The 17,416-nt window shown below is 48.8% G+C and overlaps 1 protein-coding gene and 1 long non-coding RNA gene across 6 annotated transcripts in view; one reads left to right on the top strand and one right to left on the bottom strand.

The window, feature by feature from the left end:
* Positions 1-2,412, bottom strand: part of CTCF (CCCTC-binding factor) — a 57,123-nt gene extending 54,711 nt beyond the window's left edge. For 4 of the 5 annotated variants that reach the window (XM_055306924.1, XM_055306922.1, XM_055306923.1 and 1 more), the window contains exon 1: positions 2,178-2,412. The gene's annotated coding sequence lies outside the window, so the exon portion shown is untranslated. The remainder of the gene's footprint in view (positions 1-2,177) is intronic. The other variant, XM_055306926.1, reaches the window with a different exon arrangement.
* On the top strand, positions 1,102-17,355 carry LOC129497779 (uncharacterized). The gene is made up of 3 exons (XR_008661993.1): positions 1,102-1,624; positions 3,251-3,340; positions 14,859-17,355. It is a non-coding gene; the product is annotated as an uncharacterized LOC129497779 (long non-coding RNA).
* The last annotated feature ends 61 nt before the right edge of the window (positions 17,356-17,416 follow it).

Raw genomic sequence — 17,416 nt, 5'->3', positions numbered from 1 at the left:
TTAAAAAAGCATAAATAATATGGAAGACCAAGAAGCTGATGACTTGTATAGGGCAGAAATGAATTGAATAAAGAAACAAAACATGGCCTGTGGAACACAAAAATAACCAGGGAAAACAATTACTCCTGAATCAATTACAGAACTTCTGGATTTTAATTTTTAACCCATACGGAGCTTATTTTTATAAGTAAAACAGACTACCTGCCATCCACAATATTAGAAGGAAAATTTTTAAAAAAATCTCAAGAATGCAAAGAATTACACAAAAGGACTTACGACAATTAAGCATGGTTCTATTCCAAAACCTGACAATCAACACTACTGCATTTGTTAGTGCAATTTTAGTTTTACTGTAGAGGAGGGAGAGAAGGAACATTTTTTGTAAGGTTCAAAAAAAGGATGCTGAAAGACTCTCCTATAGAGGCATATTCCTGCAAAATCCTACAGATTGAGATTACACACAGCAGATGCAACAACTTTGCTTAGCACCAGCCTGTTTTAATTTCCTCATAAGCTTAACATAGCTTATCATAAAAAAAAGAAGTTAATCAAGATCTTCCTCTCTCCAAAGCACCCCCAGTTGATGCAGCAACGGCTGCACGATACTATATTAAAGTACTAGAGTATCTGAGGAAAATAAAAAGAGAAAACTATGGCAATTCAACAGGAAGCTTTTTAACGATTCAAGAAAACAGTTAAGGACAATAAATTTAATATACATGCCCCGTTTTAACTTCTTTTGCCGCCTATAGGGAACGTAGATTTTTAACTTTCCTAGTTGATCTAAACTCAAAGCATGAAGACTACGTACGTATGCGAATGTTTACTTAATGCTCAACTCTGGGCTACAGGAAGTCAGCTACTAAAGAGTAGTTACATTAGGCGTAGATATTTATAAACCAACTGCAGCTAGTGACCCAGGATTCAATTACAACATCAACCCTCATATTTCAGCGTATGGGCAAATTACCAGTGGAGTCAAGAATAAATTCATTCTGCCCTACTGGCGCTTTAGATCGGGTTGCACAATTCCGGGGCAGAATTGCCTTCGCCTAGCTCTAAAGCATCAGGTACTAAATACTGTACTAAGTTAGCGTCAGGACATTTTAACGCGGGAGGGAAACTCAAGGATCGCCTGAACCAACTGAGCCAGCCCATAATCCCGAATTCAGGAATTTGTCACGTCACTTGACCTCAGAATGAAATTAAATTTTGATCCCTTTGAGATCTCTTAACGCACAAAGTCAGGCTATCACTACGAGGGGTGTCCCGACCGCGACTGTAGAAAAACTAGTTGGTGCGGAACTCGAGTCTCTTCCGCCCACCATGGGGGGCCGCACCCGTCAGGTCCAGCGAGGAGCCGGGGCGCGAGTTTGGGGGCGCAGCCCGGCCCGGCGGGGGCGGCGAGCGCGCGTCCCCCCGCCCGCTCAGGCAGCGTCGAGGCGCGAGCAGCTCAGCCAGCCTTGCAGAGGGAGCTCTCGGCAGCTCTGGGGTCCCTCTGCTCGCAGCCGCAGCAGCGCCGCCTGCGCCACTCGGCGGAGACGGAGACCAGCGGCGGCGGCGCGCGGACCGGGAGCGACCGCCGAGCAGCCGGGCGGCAGCGGTACGCTCGCAGAGCGGCCGGGTAGGTTCCGGGGACCGGGCAGGCTGGAGGAGGGGCAGCCCGAGAGGCGTCGGCCAAGGCCCGACACCCATACTACACCGAAACCGGACCGCGCGCGCGGCGGCAGTGGGTCGGGACCCCGGAGCAAGGCGCGGGAGTCGGGACCCAGGGATCGCCTTTCGGCTGAGGCCACCCGCCGCGGGAGGGGCGGAGGGCAGAGGGCGGGCCACGGCCGGGCAATCAGCCGGGCCAAGAGCCGGCCTCGAGGGCAGAGACAAAGGAAGGAAAATGGAGTCGCCGGCGCGCGGGCCTCTGTTGCCGCCGCTGCCGCCGGAGGCCTAGCGCGCCGCCAGGAGGGAGGCCTAGCGGGCGGGTGTTGGCGCGGGGGGGGGCGGCCGGGCCGCGACGGCGACGGGCAATGGCGGCGGCCGCGCCGCAGCAGGGACGGTAGAGGGAGACAAACACCCCCCGGCGGCGGCGCTGGCGCCGGGCTGCAGCCAGCGCCGACCGGAGCGGCCCCATCGTGACACCTAGAGGCGGCCCGCGAAACCTCCTCCACCCCGGGCCCCCTTACCTCCGCGCCACACCCCCTGCAGCGCCCGCTCCGCCGCCGCTCCACCGCTCCGGCCACCCGGCGTCCCCGGCCAGCTCCGCGCACCCGCACCGGCTACCGCCACCGCCGCTGCCGCCAAAGAAGCAGCTCCGCGCACGGTTTAATCGCTCCACAGGCTCGGACACAAAATGGCGGCGGCGCGGTGCAGTGCGCCTGCGTCGGCGCTGCCGGGGCCGCGGGTGCTGATAAGGGAAGGGACGGGTGGGGGGGCAGGCCGGGCGACGAGAGGAGGGCGGGGGAGGAAAGGTGAGGGGAGGGGTTGGCGCAGGGCAGCATGGGAGGCGGCCCCGGGCGCCAACTTTCAAAAGCGGGCGCGATGGCGTCACGGGGCGCGCCGCGAGTCGCGTCACGCCGCACGCGCCCTCCCGCGCCCTCGCCCGGTCGCGCGTGGGCTCTGCGGGCGCCGCGACGTCCGGGCTCCCGCTGGGTGGGGCTTCCTGGGCGGAGGCCGCTGCCTCTGGGCGGTGCAGGATCCCTGACTCGTCTGACCTGGTTCCCTAGCCGCAGTCTCCCTCCCTGAACGCGTAAAGGGGGGGTTAGAGGTGGGAGGGAGAGTGTTTGGAGGAAGCGCGCGCGGGGCGAGCCGGTGGGGTTGAGGCGGTTCTTGGGCCGGGCCCCGCCCAAGTCTCCGCCCTAGCTGGGCCGGACCCTCCTTCCCGGCGCCCCACCGCGGCCCGCCACCGCGTAAGGCGGGACTGGTCCCCGTGCACTCCCAGCTCCTGCGAGCGAGGGCTGGCCTTGCCCAGCGGCTAAAATTTAAGGGATCTTTCCGCCTCCTAAAGCCGGGTGCAAGGGAAGAGGGCATGGGCTTCCCCTTGGTGTCCCCAGGCTGCTTGAGCAAGAGAGGCCGACGGAAGACCAGACTTGATGCTTTTACACGACCATAGCAATCTTTTGCCAAAAGAACTTTACGATTCGGCTCGATACAATACTGTATTTTAAAAGTACATTTCTTGTCTTTACTGGAGAGCTGAGTTCTCAGTGGGCGGCGCCCTTCAGCCGCTCACGGTGCGGTCATCCCTCCCCCTCTCCAGGATGCACCTGCGGATTCCACCCAACCTGCGATGAAGCTCACCGACCGCAGACTGGAAGATGTTCTGACGACCCAGGGAGGAGAGCCTTTGGTACCTTGGCAATCTGACTCAGTACTGTGTTCTGAACTGTACCTTAGATGTCACGAATAACAAACAGACCTAGCATCAAGGAGACCCCTTCTCCATTCAGCTCCTTGTTCCATTATGAGAATGCCAGCCCAATATTGACAGATTTTCTGGGGGTTTTGTTGAAAAGGGGAATCCGAAATCTAGATTTTTGTAATTAAAATTTTTGGGTGTTCAGGTGTTAGCAACTAAGTCATATTTTTAAACTGCATGAGCTGATTAGACCAGATGTGTGGGCTGTCATTTGGAGGAAAAAGTAAAGAGAAGTTCAAGGCCAGACTCTAGACACTCCAGCATTTAGAAATAGGATAATGGAGAAGGAATCTGAAAGGAGGCAGTCAGGAAGGCAGAAAGAAATCCACAAGAATGAGCTCCTGGGTGGCTCAGTGGTTGAGCATCTGCCTTTGGCTCAGGTCGTGATCCCAAGGTCCTGGGATCAAGTCCCAAATTGGGCTTCCCATAGGGAGCCTGCTTCTCCCTCTGCCTATGTCTGTGCCTCTCTTTGTGTGTCTTTCATGAATAGATAAAAGATTTTTTAAATCCACAAGAATGTTGAATTTGGAATCCCAGGGCAGAGAAGGTTTCCAGGAGGGGGGAGGGGTCAATTGTGTCTAGGCTGCTGAGAGGTCAACTCGGGTCAGAGATACGCTGTTGGATTGGTCACCTTGGTATTCAGTGGAGAATATCATTGGTGAATTTGGCTTGATTCATGTTGGTAAATCAAGAGATGTGGACCTCACTAGAATGGGTTGAGAATGATTGGAAAAGTAAGGAAATAGAGACAGCACACATAGGCAACATGAGAAGTTTTGCTGTGAGGAGAGCAAAGAGATTTAGGGAGAACTGTGGAAAGATATGGAATCAAGTGAGGAGATGCTTTAAAACATAGGGTTCCAAATAAATAAATAAATAATAAATAAATAAATACATAAATAAAAATAAAACATAGGGTTCCAGAGATGCCTAGGTGGCTCAGCAGTTGAGCGTCTGCCTTCGCTCAGGGTGTGATCCCGGGGTTCTGGGATAAAGTCCCACATCAGGCTCCCTGCAGGGAGCCTGCTTCTCCCTCTGCCTATATATCTGCCTCTGTGTGTGTGTGTCTCTCTCTGTGTCTCTCGCAATAAATTAATAAAATATTTTTTAAAAAAATAAATAAATAAAACGTTGGGTTCTGGAGCATGTTTATGTGCCATTGGGAGTGATACAAGGGAGAGAAGTCTTGCCTGACCTATACAGGAGTAAAATCCATGAAAGGATATAAGAAAACCGGGAGCGTTGATCTTGGATAGGAATAGCATGCTTCTACTGTGATAATTAGGATAACATTTTTTTAAAGATTTTATTTGTTTATTCATGAGAAACAGAGAGAGAGAGAGAGGCAGAGACATAGGCAGAGGGAGAAGCAGGCTCCATGCAGAGAGCCTGAGGGACTGGATCCTGGGTCTCCAGGATCAGACCCTGGGCTGAAGGCGGCGCTAAACCACTGAGCGACCGGGGCTGTCCCTGATAATTAGGATAACAAAGGTGAAGATGAATGGAAATGCTGGTGAAAGGGGGAGCAAGCCTACAACTTTCTTAGCAGGACTGTGTTGGTAGCATTGGGGTACCCCTTTGAAATATGTGATCATGGGGACGCCTGGGTGGCTCAGCAGTTGAGCATCTGCCTTCAGCTCAGGGCGTGATCCTGGAATCCCTGGATGGAGTCCACGTTGGGCTCCCCATGAGGAGCCTGCTTCTCCCTCTGCCTATGTCTCTGCCTCTCTCTCTGTGTCTCATGGATAAATAAACCAAATCTTAAAAAAAAAAGAAAAAAATTGTGATCATGAATTTAAAGTGAAACCAATTGGCCCAGTATGTGTCTTTTTCCAGGAACATTCATGTGCTTGGGTACAGACATGCAGAAAAATGATAATCTGGTTTCTCAACACCAGGACCCAAGTTTTCTGGTTCCTAATTTCAAGTACTTGCCTTATTAGTCACGTAGCCAGTATTCTAGAAATGTGTGACTAGTTAAAAATTTACATGTGACCACTTTTTCTAGAAACCAAATGATCCTATTTGTCTCTTATGTATACCTGAAGACTCAAAAATAAAGAAAAGGCAAACTTTGAGGGAAATCATCAGGTACCTCTGGAATATTTGCATCTTGCATTTTCTTCACCCTTCCACCCCAGACACCTCTTGGTGTACCTGGGAACTATGTACTAGAAATAATAAGGCTGACTTGCACTTAAATTCTTAGTTTCTTTTTCCTTCTTGCACCTTTAATAATCTGATTAATAAACTTTCTGTAAGACTTTACCTCAAACCAGGCACCTGAGTGGCTCTGTCAGTTAAGCATTTTCTGGTCATGATCTCAGGGTCCTGCAAAGCAGCTGATTCCCTGCTCAGCAGGGAGCCTGCTTCTCCCGCTCTGTCTGCCAGACCCCACTACTTGTACTCTCTCTCTCTCTCAAATAAATAAATAAAATCTTTTTTTAAAAAAAACCTCAAACCTCAAACCATCTTCCTTATCTTTAAGAGTAAGCAATAAGAATATCTTTTGGGACACCTGGGTGGCTCAGCGGTTAAGTGCCTGCCTTCAGCTCAGGCAAGATCCTGGAGTCCCGGGATCGAGTCTCATGTCGGGCTCCCTGCATGCAGCCTGCTTCTCCCTCTCTGTGTCTCTCATGAATAAATAAATAAAATCTTTAAAAAAAGGAATATCTTCTAATGCTTTAATATGGGCAAATGTAAGTCAGTGTATTTAGAAGGAAAAAAAGTCTAGCTATATTAACAGTGATATTTGCAGCTGCTATGGTTTGAATATTTGTGTCCCTCTCAAAAATCATACTGAAATCCTAATGCTCAATGTGATGGTATTAGTAGGTGGAGCCTTTAGGAGGTGGTGGAACCATCATAAATGGGATAAATGCCTTGTAAAATGCAAGATCATAGAGATCCCTAGTTCCTTCCACCATGTTAAGGACACAGCCAGAAGGCAATGGCTATGAACCACAAAGAGAGCCTTCATCAGAATGCAACCATGTTGGTACCTTAATCTTGGAGTACCCAGCCTCCAGAACTGTAAGCAATAAATTTGTTGTTTATAAGCCACCGAGTCACTGGTATTTTGTTATAGCAGCCTGAACCAACTGAGACAACTATATTTATAACAACTGTACCAGGAGCGTCTGGCTGGCTCACTCAGTAGAGTGTGCAACCCTTGATCTCAGAGTTGTAAATTGGAGCCCCACATTGGGTGTAGAGATTACTTGAAAATAAAACCTTTAGGGGTACTTGGATGGCTCAGCTGGTTGGGCATCTGACTCTTGGTTTCTACTTAGGTGGTGATCTCATGGGTCCTGAGATTAAGCACAGCGTGGGGCTGTATGTTCAGCACTCAGCCAGGAGGTGGCTTAAAGATTCTCACTCTGCCCCTTCCCCTATGTGTGTGCACACATTCTCTCTCTCATAAATAAATCTTTTTAAAAAATAAAATCTTGGGATGTCTGGGTGGCTCAGTGGTTGAGCATCTGCCTTCGGCCCAGGGCATGATCCTGGAGTCCCGGGATCGAGTCCCACATCGGGCTCCCTGCATGGGGCCTGCTTCTCTCTCTGCCTATGTCTCTGCCTCTCTCTGTGTGTCTCTCATGAATAAATAAATAAAATCTTAAAAAAAAATAAAATCTTGGGCGCCTGGGTAGCTCAGTCAGGTAAGCACCTGCGTTGGCTCAGGTCATGATCCCATGGTCCTGGGATTGAGGCCCAACAGGGAGCCTCCTCCTCCCTCTGACTTGTGTTCTCCCTTGTTCTCTCATGTATTTTCTCTCTCTCTCAAATAAAATCTTTTAAAAATATTTTTTAAAAATAAAATCTAAAAAAACCTATGTCAATTACATGATTTCTGAGGCATGAATGAGAAACTTGGAGTAGGGTCCAAATGGCCTTGGAGTCTGCTTTCTGAAGACAAAGCTCCCAGGTGCTATTCTGACAAGGGCTGAGAAAATGCTGAGGATCACTAAAGGACCATAAACGTTTTCTTTTCCTTGTAGGAAACAGTGATATGTCCTACTTCATGGAATTGACTCCAAAGACCAAGAAATGAAGGGCCAAACGAAAAGGATAGGATGTTTTAGTCTGGACAGAAACAAGCTGAGAGGGGAAAGCAGTCTGACGAGTCTGTGAAACTGTTAGGATGATAAAAATAAGGGGGAAAAAAAAAGGACAGATTTGTTCCCTGTAGTACTACTCCAGACTACCTCACCAATGAGAACTGTGGTTATTTAAAACCACTTTGTGATCTAAGGAAGAATTCTTCCTGTGGACTCTCTTAGGTTTGTAGTCCATAGGAGTTCAGGGCATCATCGGCTGACACTGTCAGCTTACCACATGGCATTAGTGAAGTCACCACGTTCCAGAATCTGGTCATCAGCCTCACAAGCAGGATCAAAAATATACCTATCAGAAGAGTGTATTCCTTCCTTAGGCACTTGTCCAGTTCACAGGAGCTGGATGGGTAAGCAGAGTGCTGCTTTACTAACTGGCAGGTGGACCAGTATCCTTATGCTGGCAAAAGGCATGTTCTTTCCCTGTAGGAGAGCCTCCTGGGAAGCCAAATTACTAGAAAAAAGCTTGGTGAGCAGGTAATTAGATTAAGAGATGTAAATTATATAACAAACATTTAATATCACCCTTTCTGGATGCTAGAGTCAGATTGTCCAGCATTTGAATCTTATCTTGGCTCCTTATAAGTTGTGTGATCTTGAATTATAACAACTGCAGATTTCTTCTCTATAAGATATGATGATAATTGTACTTCACACAGTGGCAAGGATTAAACAAGGAAATGCTAGTAAAGCTCTTGGCAGAGTTCTAGACACTACTAATTGTACCAAAAAAGGTAAACTATTATTATTTTATTTTTATGCTTCTTGTTACCTACCTTCACTCCCAAATCCTCCTTCTGGTGGACATAGTCTTTCTAGATTCATTAACAGAATGAGTTATTGAGTAGGCTTTTCTTGGCCTGGGAACCATTCTTTCTGGGAAGGGTGTACTTTGTGCTATAATTCTCAGGAGACAGTTCTATTTCCAAGATCTTCCTTGGTTCCCACTGTTGCCCCATGTAAAGTCTGCAATTATTGCGATCATTTATGTGCTGCTGTTGTTGTTGTTGTTGTTGTTGTTGTTAGCTTGTCAAACAAGAGAATCAGTGATGGAGGAGAGGTGTTGATTTTCTAAGTAATAATGGGCAGGAAACTCCTTGCCCACTTTGGAGGTAAGACCTTAAGTTACACCTGAATACCCCTGTTGTGTCTGTATCTGTTATGTGAGATATAATTCAATTTAGCAAACATTTATATTGAGTACCTGCTGTTCTAGGCACTGGGGATATAAAAGTAACCCACAATGTTTCCTGTCAGGACGCCTGGGTGGCTCAGCGGTTGAGCATCTGTCTCAGGGCATGATCCTGGAGTCTTGGGATTCAGTCCCACATCGGGCTTCCTGCATGGAGCCTGCTTCTCCCTCTGCTGTCTCTGCCTCTCTATGTGTTTTTCATAAATGAATAAATAAAAAAATCTTTTAAAAAAATGTTTCCTGGGCAGCCTGGGTGGCTCAGCGGTTTAGTGCCACCTTCAGCCCAGGGCGTGATCCTGGAGATCCGGGATCGAGTCCCACGTCAGGCTCCCTGCATGGAGCCTGCTTCTCCTTCTGTCTGTGTCTCTGCCTCTTTTTTTTTTTTAATTATTTTATTTATTTATTTATTATAGTCACACAGAGAGAGAGAGAGAGGCAGAGACACAGGCAGAGGGAGAAGCAGGCTCCATGGACCGGGAGCCCAACGTGGGACTCGATCCCGGGTCTCCAGGATCGTGCCCTGGGCCAAAGGCAGGCGCCAAACCGCTGCGCCACCCAGGGATCCCCTGTGTCTCTGCCTCTTTCTTTCTCTCCTCTCTGTGTATTCTCATGAATGAATTAATAAAATCTTAAAAAAACATGTTTCCTGTCCTTGAACTCAAAGTTTAACTGATCAGACTGGTTAAAAAAAAAGAACAAAACAAAATAAAACAAAACAAACAAACAAAAAAATGATTGCAATAGTGGTTATAGTGGGGAAAAATGGATTCATAAAGGAGTAAGTCACTCTAGAAGTATCTCATCTCAGCTAGGTGATAAGGGATCAAAAGGCATTAACAAGGCAAAAGCATGTAAGGTGAAAAAGCATAAAAGGCCACAAGAATGTTAAGAGTCAGCAAATCATTCTACACCATTGGAATAGGGTACAGAGTAGTGACACAACCTTTTCTCTCCTTTCTTTCTTTCTTTCTTTCTTTCTTTCTTTCTTTCTTTCTTTCTTTCTTTCTCTTTCTATAAACCTTATAACACATTTGGAAAGTTTTCAGTGTTGAGGGCAACTACTTTCTCCTAACATTTTAAAGATCTATCCTTTCATATCATCTCCTACCTAAATCACAAGAATTTTATCCCTTACTGATGTCTTTCTTCAGACCCCTGTAAAAAGCCACGTTTATTTTTTCACCTCTTAGCTCCAATTACTGCTTTCTAGAGTTTAAAGGACTTTACCTAGACCTACATCCCACATTTGGGGGATGTGCTCTTTTCTTTTCTGTGCTCTAACCTGCATTTTTCAGGCATGCATTGATCACCTCTTTTTTTTTTAAGATTTTATTTATTTATTCAAGAGAGACACAGAGAGAGGCAGAGACACAGGCAGAGGGAGAAGCAGGCTCCATGCAAGGAGCCCGACGCAGGACTTGATTCCAGGACTCCAGGATCACACCCTGGGCTGAAGGCAGACGCTAAACCACTGAGCCACCCAGGGATCCCCCTATTGGTCACCTTTTAGTAATCCATCTCCTCTGTACATCTTTCATTTTGCAAAACGTCTCCACGTCTGCCCTTTCAATTGATGTTCACAGCTCTGTTTGAAAACCCAGACACTGGGATCCCTGGGTGGCTCAGCGGTTAAGCACCTGCCTTCGGCTCAGGGCATGATCCCAGCATCCAGGATCAAGTCCCACATCGGGCTCCCTGCATGGAGCCTGCTTCTCCCTCTCCCTATGTCTCTGCCTCTCTCTCTCTTGTGAATAAATAACTACAATCTTTAAAAAAGAAAGAAAGAAAAGCCAGACAGTTTTGTCCTAAATTCAAGAAATGATGTGACTTGTCTAGTAACTTGTTGGAAAAAACAGAATGAGTGCTCAGATCTTCCAGCCCCACCCCCTCTTCCAGTTCTTTCACCAGCTGCTCAGTGGTCCTCACTGTTGGATAACATTTCCAGTTTTACAGGGATCCTCTGGAGATGATGCTTTAGCTCAGAGTTTGCTTTGAAAAGGCAAGAGTAGGGGAAGGGAGGTCTATCAGGCAGGCTCTGGACCTCCCTGATCCTTCTATGCTCTCCCACATCCCTAAATGTTATGAGGAAGAAATGGTTTCTACCCCTAAAACAAGTTGGACACTACTCCTTAACTCAAAGGAAGGGCTCTAATGATGGAAATTTCAGGTATTTGGAAGCAGAAGTGTTTGGAGTGATGAATTTTTAATCTAGAAGTATGTTCTGAGTGACTGCTTGAGATACAGATCAATGCCCATGCTGAGTAATACTGGATATAGATGCTGCCCCTAGCCCTCAAGTGCTTTATATTTAGTCTTAGCCTGTAGAGGCCAGACTAAACTTTATGAGCATTGGTAGCTAAAAGTCAAGGATAGAGAGGCAAGTATAAGGTATGACTGCAGGTGTGGGGGGAACAGATTAATCACCAGACATAACAGTAATCTTATAAGACTTACCAGTAGGGCAGCCTGGGTGGATGGGCAGCCTGGGTGGCTCAGTGGTTTGGCGCTTGCCTTTGGCCCAGGGCGTGATCCTGGAGACCCGGGATCGAGTCCCACGTCGGGCTCCCTGCATGGAGCCTGCTCCTCCCTCTGCCTGTGTTTCTGCCTCTCTCTCTCTCTCTGTCTCTCATGAATAAATAAATTAAAAATCTTAAAAAAAAAAAGACTTAATAGTACAGCAAGGATGACTCTCAAGTTTCTGCCTCCTGCTCATGCCCATGTTTTCTTGCCCCAGATCTACATTTCCAGCTTCTTTCTGGTTACTTCCTTTTGGAAGGCTCCCAGGTCACCTTACTGGCCTTGTTACTCTCCTCCCAACCTGCTTCTGTCGTAACGGCTGTCCCTTTTTAGTGAATGATACCACCATCCAGCCATCACCAGGCCAGAAATTTGGGCTTCACTCTCTCACCTCCCACACCATATTGTCACCAAACCATTTTTCTACTCTGCCTTTGGAACATCTCTTCACTAGCCTTTCCATCCCCTCTGCCTCCATCAGACCCAGGCCAGTATCATTTCTCCTAATTATACCTTCAGACACCTCACTCCTTCCTGCCTCCTCTCTCCACACAACTGCTAGAGTGACTTTTCCAAAGACCAGATGTAATCACAAAATCCCTCTGCTTCAAGCCCACAGATGGGTCCCCAGTGCCCTGGGGGTAAATTCCAAACCCCCCAGCCACTCCATAAGGCCCTATGGCAAGCCCTTGCTTACCTCTTCAGCCTGATTTTTTTAAAATTTTATTTTTAAGTAATCTCTACACCCAATGTGGGGCTTGAACTCACAAACCTGATATCGAGTTGCACGCTCCACCGACTGAGCCAGCCAGACGTGCCCCTCCAGCCTCATTTCTAACGGCTTCCTCTGGCCCCTGTGGATTTAACTTACTTGCCTGCTCTAGCAGTCTGGCCTCAGCTCTCCCTCCCTATATTGTCCCATGCTCAGGATTCCATTTTATCCCTTAATTGGGATCCCAGTGTAAAAGTACATTCTAAAATACTGTGCTTTGTAGGGCACATGGAATATTTTGGGTGTCTAGCCTTTCTCCATTAAACACAGTACTTTTTTTTTTTTAAGATTTATTTATTTGAGAGAGCTTGAGCAGAAAGAGGGGGAGGGAGAGAAGCAAACTCCCTACTGAGTGTAGAGCCCAACACCACCTTGATCTCATGACTCTGAGATCATGACCTGAGCTGAAATCAAGAGTTGGATGCTGGGGCGCCTAGGTGGCTCAGTTGGTTAAGCCTCTGGCTTTGGCTAAAGTCATGATCCTGGGGTCCCAGGATGGAGCTCTACATTGAGGGGGGGGTTCTCTGCTCAGCAGGGAGTCTGCTTCTGTCTCTTCCTCCTCCTCCTCCTGCTCCACCACCCAAATAAATTCTTTTTTAAAAATTTATTTATTTATTTATTTATTTATTTATTTATTTATTTATTTATGATAGTCACAGAGAGAGAGAGAGAGAGAGAGGCAGAGACACAGGCAGAGGGAGAAGCAGGCTCCATGCACCGGGAGCCCGACGTGGGAGTCGATCCCTGGTCTCCAGGATCGCGCCCTGGGCCAAAGGCAGGCGCCAAACCGCTGCGCCACCCATGGATCCCTAAATAAAATCTTAAAAAAAAAAAAAAAAAAAGAATCGGGCGCTTAACCAACTATGCCACCCAGGCACCCCTGCATTAAACATGGTACTTTCATATTCAAAATGTTTTGGGTGAATTGTTATCAGTAGAGCAGTCAGCAAATACTTATGGTAATATATATACATATTGGAGGATAAAAAATAAATAAGCAATTGCAATGGGGTGTGATTAGTACTAGATTAGGGGATATGACAGGAACATAGTGAAGGAACAAGCTCCTGAAGAAATCTGTGATGTCTAGGTTGAAGCCTATTAGGGGAACTGGCATTAGCAAGGCAAGATGAGGTGGGAAGAGTGTACCATGAGGGACAAGCAAGCCCTGCAAGAGGTGAGGCTCCAGGGTAGAGTGAGAGGTTAGGTGGCAAAAGTGGGGCTGGCTGGCTTTGTGTCCAGGGTGAAGGTCCTGGACTTTTCCCTAGGAGAAAAGAAAAGAAAGCCTGTGTGGTGGGTTTTAGAAATCACTCTGATGAACCATGGAGAATGGATGGAAGAAGGGTAAGACCAGAGGCAGGAAGACTATGAGGGAGCTGTATTAGTGTTTCCATGAGAGGTCAACATGTCCTGGATCTGAGAGGTGCCCATGGGGATAAAAAGGAGTGGGTGGAATTTAGAAATATTTAGGGCATTTAACTGAGAGGATTCTGGTGGCGGGGATGAGAAGACAGAGGAAAGAGTCAAGGACAAGGCCACTGTGTGGCTGGGTAGTTTGTAACCTCAAGAGACTTGGAGGAGAAATAGGTTTTAAGATAGTGAGTTTGATTTGGGACACTCTGAGTTTGAAATACCTTGGAAGGGCAGCCCTGGTGGCGCAGGGGTTTAGTGCCGCCTGCAGGCCGGGGTGTGATCCTGGAGACCCGGGATCGAGTCCCACGTCAGGCTACCTGCGTGGGGCCTGCTTCTCCCTCTGCCTGTGTCTCTGCCTCTCTCTCTCGCTCTGTGTCTCTCATGAATAAATACAAAATAAAATTTAAAAAAAAAGAAATACCTCAGCATTTCAAAAGGAGGTGTCCAGTCAGCAGCTAGATATGGGAGTGAGGAGAGGACAATGTGAATCATTGCCATACAGCCTTAGCCTATAGATGGCAGCCAGAGAAATTGATGAGGTAGTTCAGGGAATGTGTTTCAAGAGGGAGCAGGGCCTACAATGGCATCCTGTGGCGTGATGCTTGTAAGAGGATGCTTGAGAAGGTGGCAGAGAAAATTTTAAGGAGATTCAGAAGATATGGCTAGCAACGTACTTACTAGCGATAGCAATTCAGCTACTTATTCAGTGGCTCTAAGCATTTTTTAAAAGATGTTATTTACTTGAGACAGAGAGAGAGAGAGAGAGAGAGAGAGAGAGCACACAAGCAGGGGAAGGGCATACGGGGCAGACTCTCCACTGAGGAGGGAGATGGAGGCTCAATCCCAGGCCCCTGGGATTATGACCTGAGCCAAAAAAGGCAGACACTTGACTGAGCTACCCAGGTGTTCCTAAGTCAGCATTTATTGGGAGGCCATCTGCGATGGGTGTATTCTAAGACAAGTGAGACTTGACCACTGACCTCAAACTCCCAACTCAAATGTGGCTATCACCACATTGCAACCTTCTGAAAAAAGAGGCCACTCTCTTGCAAGCCAATGACAGGCTTATTTTATAAATGGTAGACTGCTCTTCCATAGCTATTTATATAGGCCCTGAAGTCCTTACCAAACTCACTCTTCCATATTACCCAGGCCCAGAAGATCCAGGTCCGGCAGCCCAGCCAAAGAAGGCGGATGGCCTGAATAGGATACTCCATGGCTGTCTGGGGCTGCGGGTTGGGGGAGGAGGGACCATGTCATATGCCTAGGGTTCAGCAAATTGTACCCACACACCATGCACAGAAACACACAAGGAAGGCACCCCCACACTGTGGGTGAGACAAAAGAGGCAGTCCTCTTCCCACATGCCAACCCATCTGCTTCTTTGCCTTCACAAACATGCCTCTTTTTCTTTCTTGTTTTTTTTTTGGTTCTCTACAGCTTTGAAAACATAAGGAAGAAGAGTGGAAGACAGGAGAAAAGGTAAGATTAGAAGAGGAAAGAAGAAAAACAGGAGGACCCAGTGACCACCAGTAAACTATACCCTGGACTACCTCAGCCTGGTCCCTTTTTTGCAATGTGCATTTATGTTTTGTCTGGGTGGAACCCCAACAATGATGGCTGAGGCATGGCTATAGCCTTGATGGGCTTGATGGACGGGGCACTCCTCAGTGTATCACACTTCCTCTGTTCCCCCAGAGGCTGGCACAGGCTCGGCAGGACACCTGGGCATAGGCTTTCCCTACCCTGGTACCTTCGACTTCTGATGGTGTCATCAGCCCCCCACACCCATCACATGGGGCAGCAGGAATGAGTGGCTCCCTGAACCTGTGTGACAGCAGGGTAGGAGGTGGGGTGAGTGCCCCGTGGAAAGCACTTGTGAGGCTGTGTTTGTTGGCAGAGAGAAAGGTACAAGAGGGAGGATAGGCTCTCCCTGCCCTCCACTATCTCACAAACATGGGCCTAGGGGTAGGAGACCATTCAGCCCGACCTCAAGTCATTGATGGAGAGGGTTTGAGTGGCTGTTCTGGGGTTGATCCACATTGCTCTGAGCTAGGTAGGCTTGATGAGGCAAAGGCCTGAGGCTCTTTTTGCCTTGGCCTTGACAGTACTTCACCTGTACCCAGCTTTGCTCACGGTATCCTAATTCTGCCTCTTGACCCTCACACCCACCCTCAGCTAGAGCTGAATACTAGGCTGTGGTCTTACGGTGCTCCTTATAGAGGACAGAGAGTTAGGAACCCTATCCCTTCTCAGCACTGGAAAGCAGGCCATTCAGATTTTTGACAGCCCCATTTGACCCCTGGCTGGGTTATTTTTCCATCCTCTACTTCTTGCCCAGCCCCTGTCTTGTGTGGATTGAGCTGTGAGCTTGTGATAGCCCAGTCACCCCTGTCTGCACCAGGACCTGGTCAGTGTTCACTTCCTCTTTCCCCATCACACAGGCTACGCTTTGAATCCAAGTGGACAGTCCTGCCTGCCAGTGGGCCTCTTTGGGGCCTCAGGCCTGAGGGGCTCCTTGGGGTAATTCTGGGACTGCAACATTCCTGCAGGGGCCCTTGGGGGCAGGCCCAAGCTGTAGCCAACTTTGGGTGCTGCCTTGGTCTCCCCATCACTTGTTCGCTTTCTCCACCTCCTGCCACCCTAGCCCACCACCCAAAAAGTTGAGCTGCACACCACCCACCATCCCCTCCATGCCACCCTTCAGAGTTACGGAAAGAGCACATAGCTGTGCCAATGTGCTGAGGGCTGTCTGCCTGCCCCCACCCCCATCCCAGCCCCCCGACTCTTCTGGAATGAGCCACCTGCATCCACACACAGGTGTTTCCTGTGCTCCTTCCTGTTGGCCGTTTTTCTGCTCAGCTTGGCTTCCCCAGCAGGTGGTTAAAGACCCAGCCAAACCTCCTCATACCCAGCTCTGAAACACTGGGGAGCAGGACTCCCTAGGGATCTGGGTCACCCCCTTCTCTCCCCCAGGGTGTGGGGGGGTTGTTGGCACCTCATTGGCTCCTCTTGAGTCCAGGCACACACACTTTCCCCGGTGTCCCACTACTGTGCTAACACTGAGATACCAGAGTGGGCTCAGGGAGTGGTAAAGGCCCTGTTTTCCTTGCCCCTGGATAAAGAAAGCTCCAGAGGATGAGGGGAAGGGTAGACAGCCTGTTTGTCTAGCCTTGGGTGTGGGCCTCCCTCGGGACCTCTTTGGAACAGGCCTGCCATCCTGAAATCCCATCCCCGCCTCCACCCCCTTCCCACCAAAACAGAATTCTTAACCTTCTGGGGTTAACACACTCACGTGCCAGGCACCTCTGGGAAGAGGTGAGACCTCTCCCTGGAGCCCTGCTTCCTGAAGCAGTGGTTGGCCTGCCGCTGGGGGTGGGGAGCTCAGGGTTCAGTTGGGTTTGTTATTACAGAGAGGAGAGGCAGCTTGGAGAGAGAAAAGGCTTGCTGTTTAGGGTCACGGGGGCAGCCATCCGTGTTTCCTGCCTCCCAGGCCTCAGCTCTTCCCCTCTGCAAGGATCTGTTCCTTCTTCCTATCCAGCCCTCAAGGAGCTCCCTGTGCTTAGCTCAGCCACCTTGGTAGGAAGCTGCCCAGGCTGGGCGAAGATCCAGGAGCCTGGCATTCCCTGACGGGGTTCTGCTGCCCCCTTCTGGCCAGAAGCTCCAGGTCCCACCACGCTTTCTCCTGCCAGCTTCCTCTGCCTCCAGGACCCCGGAGCTAGCTGCTAGGGAGCCAGCCATTCCTGGGACTGGCACCTCTGGGCTTTCTCTAGGACAACTCCGGTTTGGCTCCAGCCTGGACCCAGACTGGGCCTCCTCAGTAACACCCTACCACCACCCTCTTCCTCTGCTCTCTTTTCCAACCCCAGCTCCAGCCTCTGGGTTCTCTTTTGCCTGAATTTCCAGGGCTAAAGCAGATGCCATTGTCACATTTGGGAGTGCAGATACGCTAGCACCAGTGTCAGGAAGGGCCATAGCCAGAGGATGGATGCTGGAGC

Source organism: Nyctereutes procyonoides, unplaced genomic scaffold (genome assembly GCF_905146905.1).
Source record: "Nyctereutes procyonoides isolate TBG_1078 unplaced genomic scaffold, NYPRO_anot_genome, whole genome shotgun sequence".
In the NCBI taxonomy this organism is placed as follows: Eukaryota; Metazoa; Chordata; class Mammalia; order Carnivora; family Canidae; genus Nyctereutes; species Nyctereutes procyonoides.
This window is presented reverse-complemented; position numbering and strand designations above follow the sequence as displayed.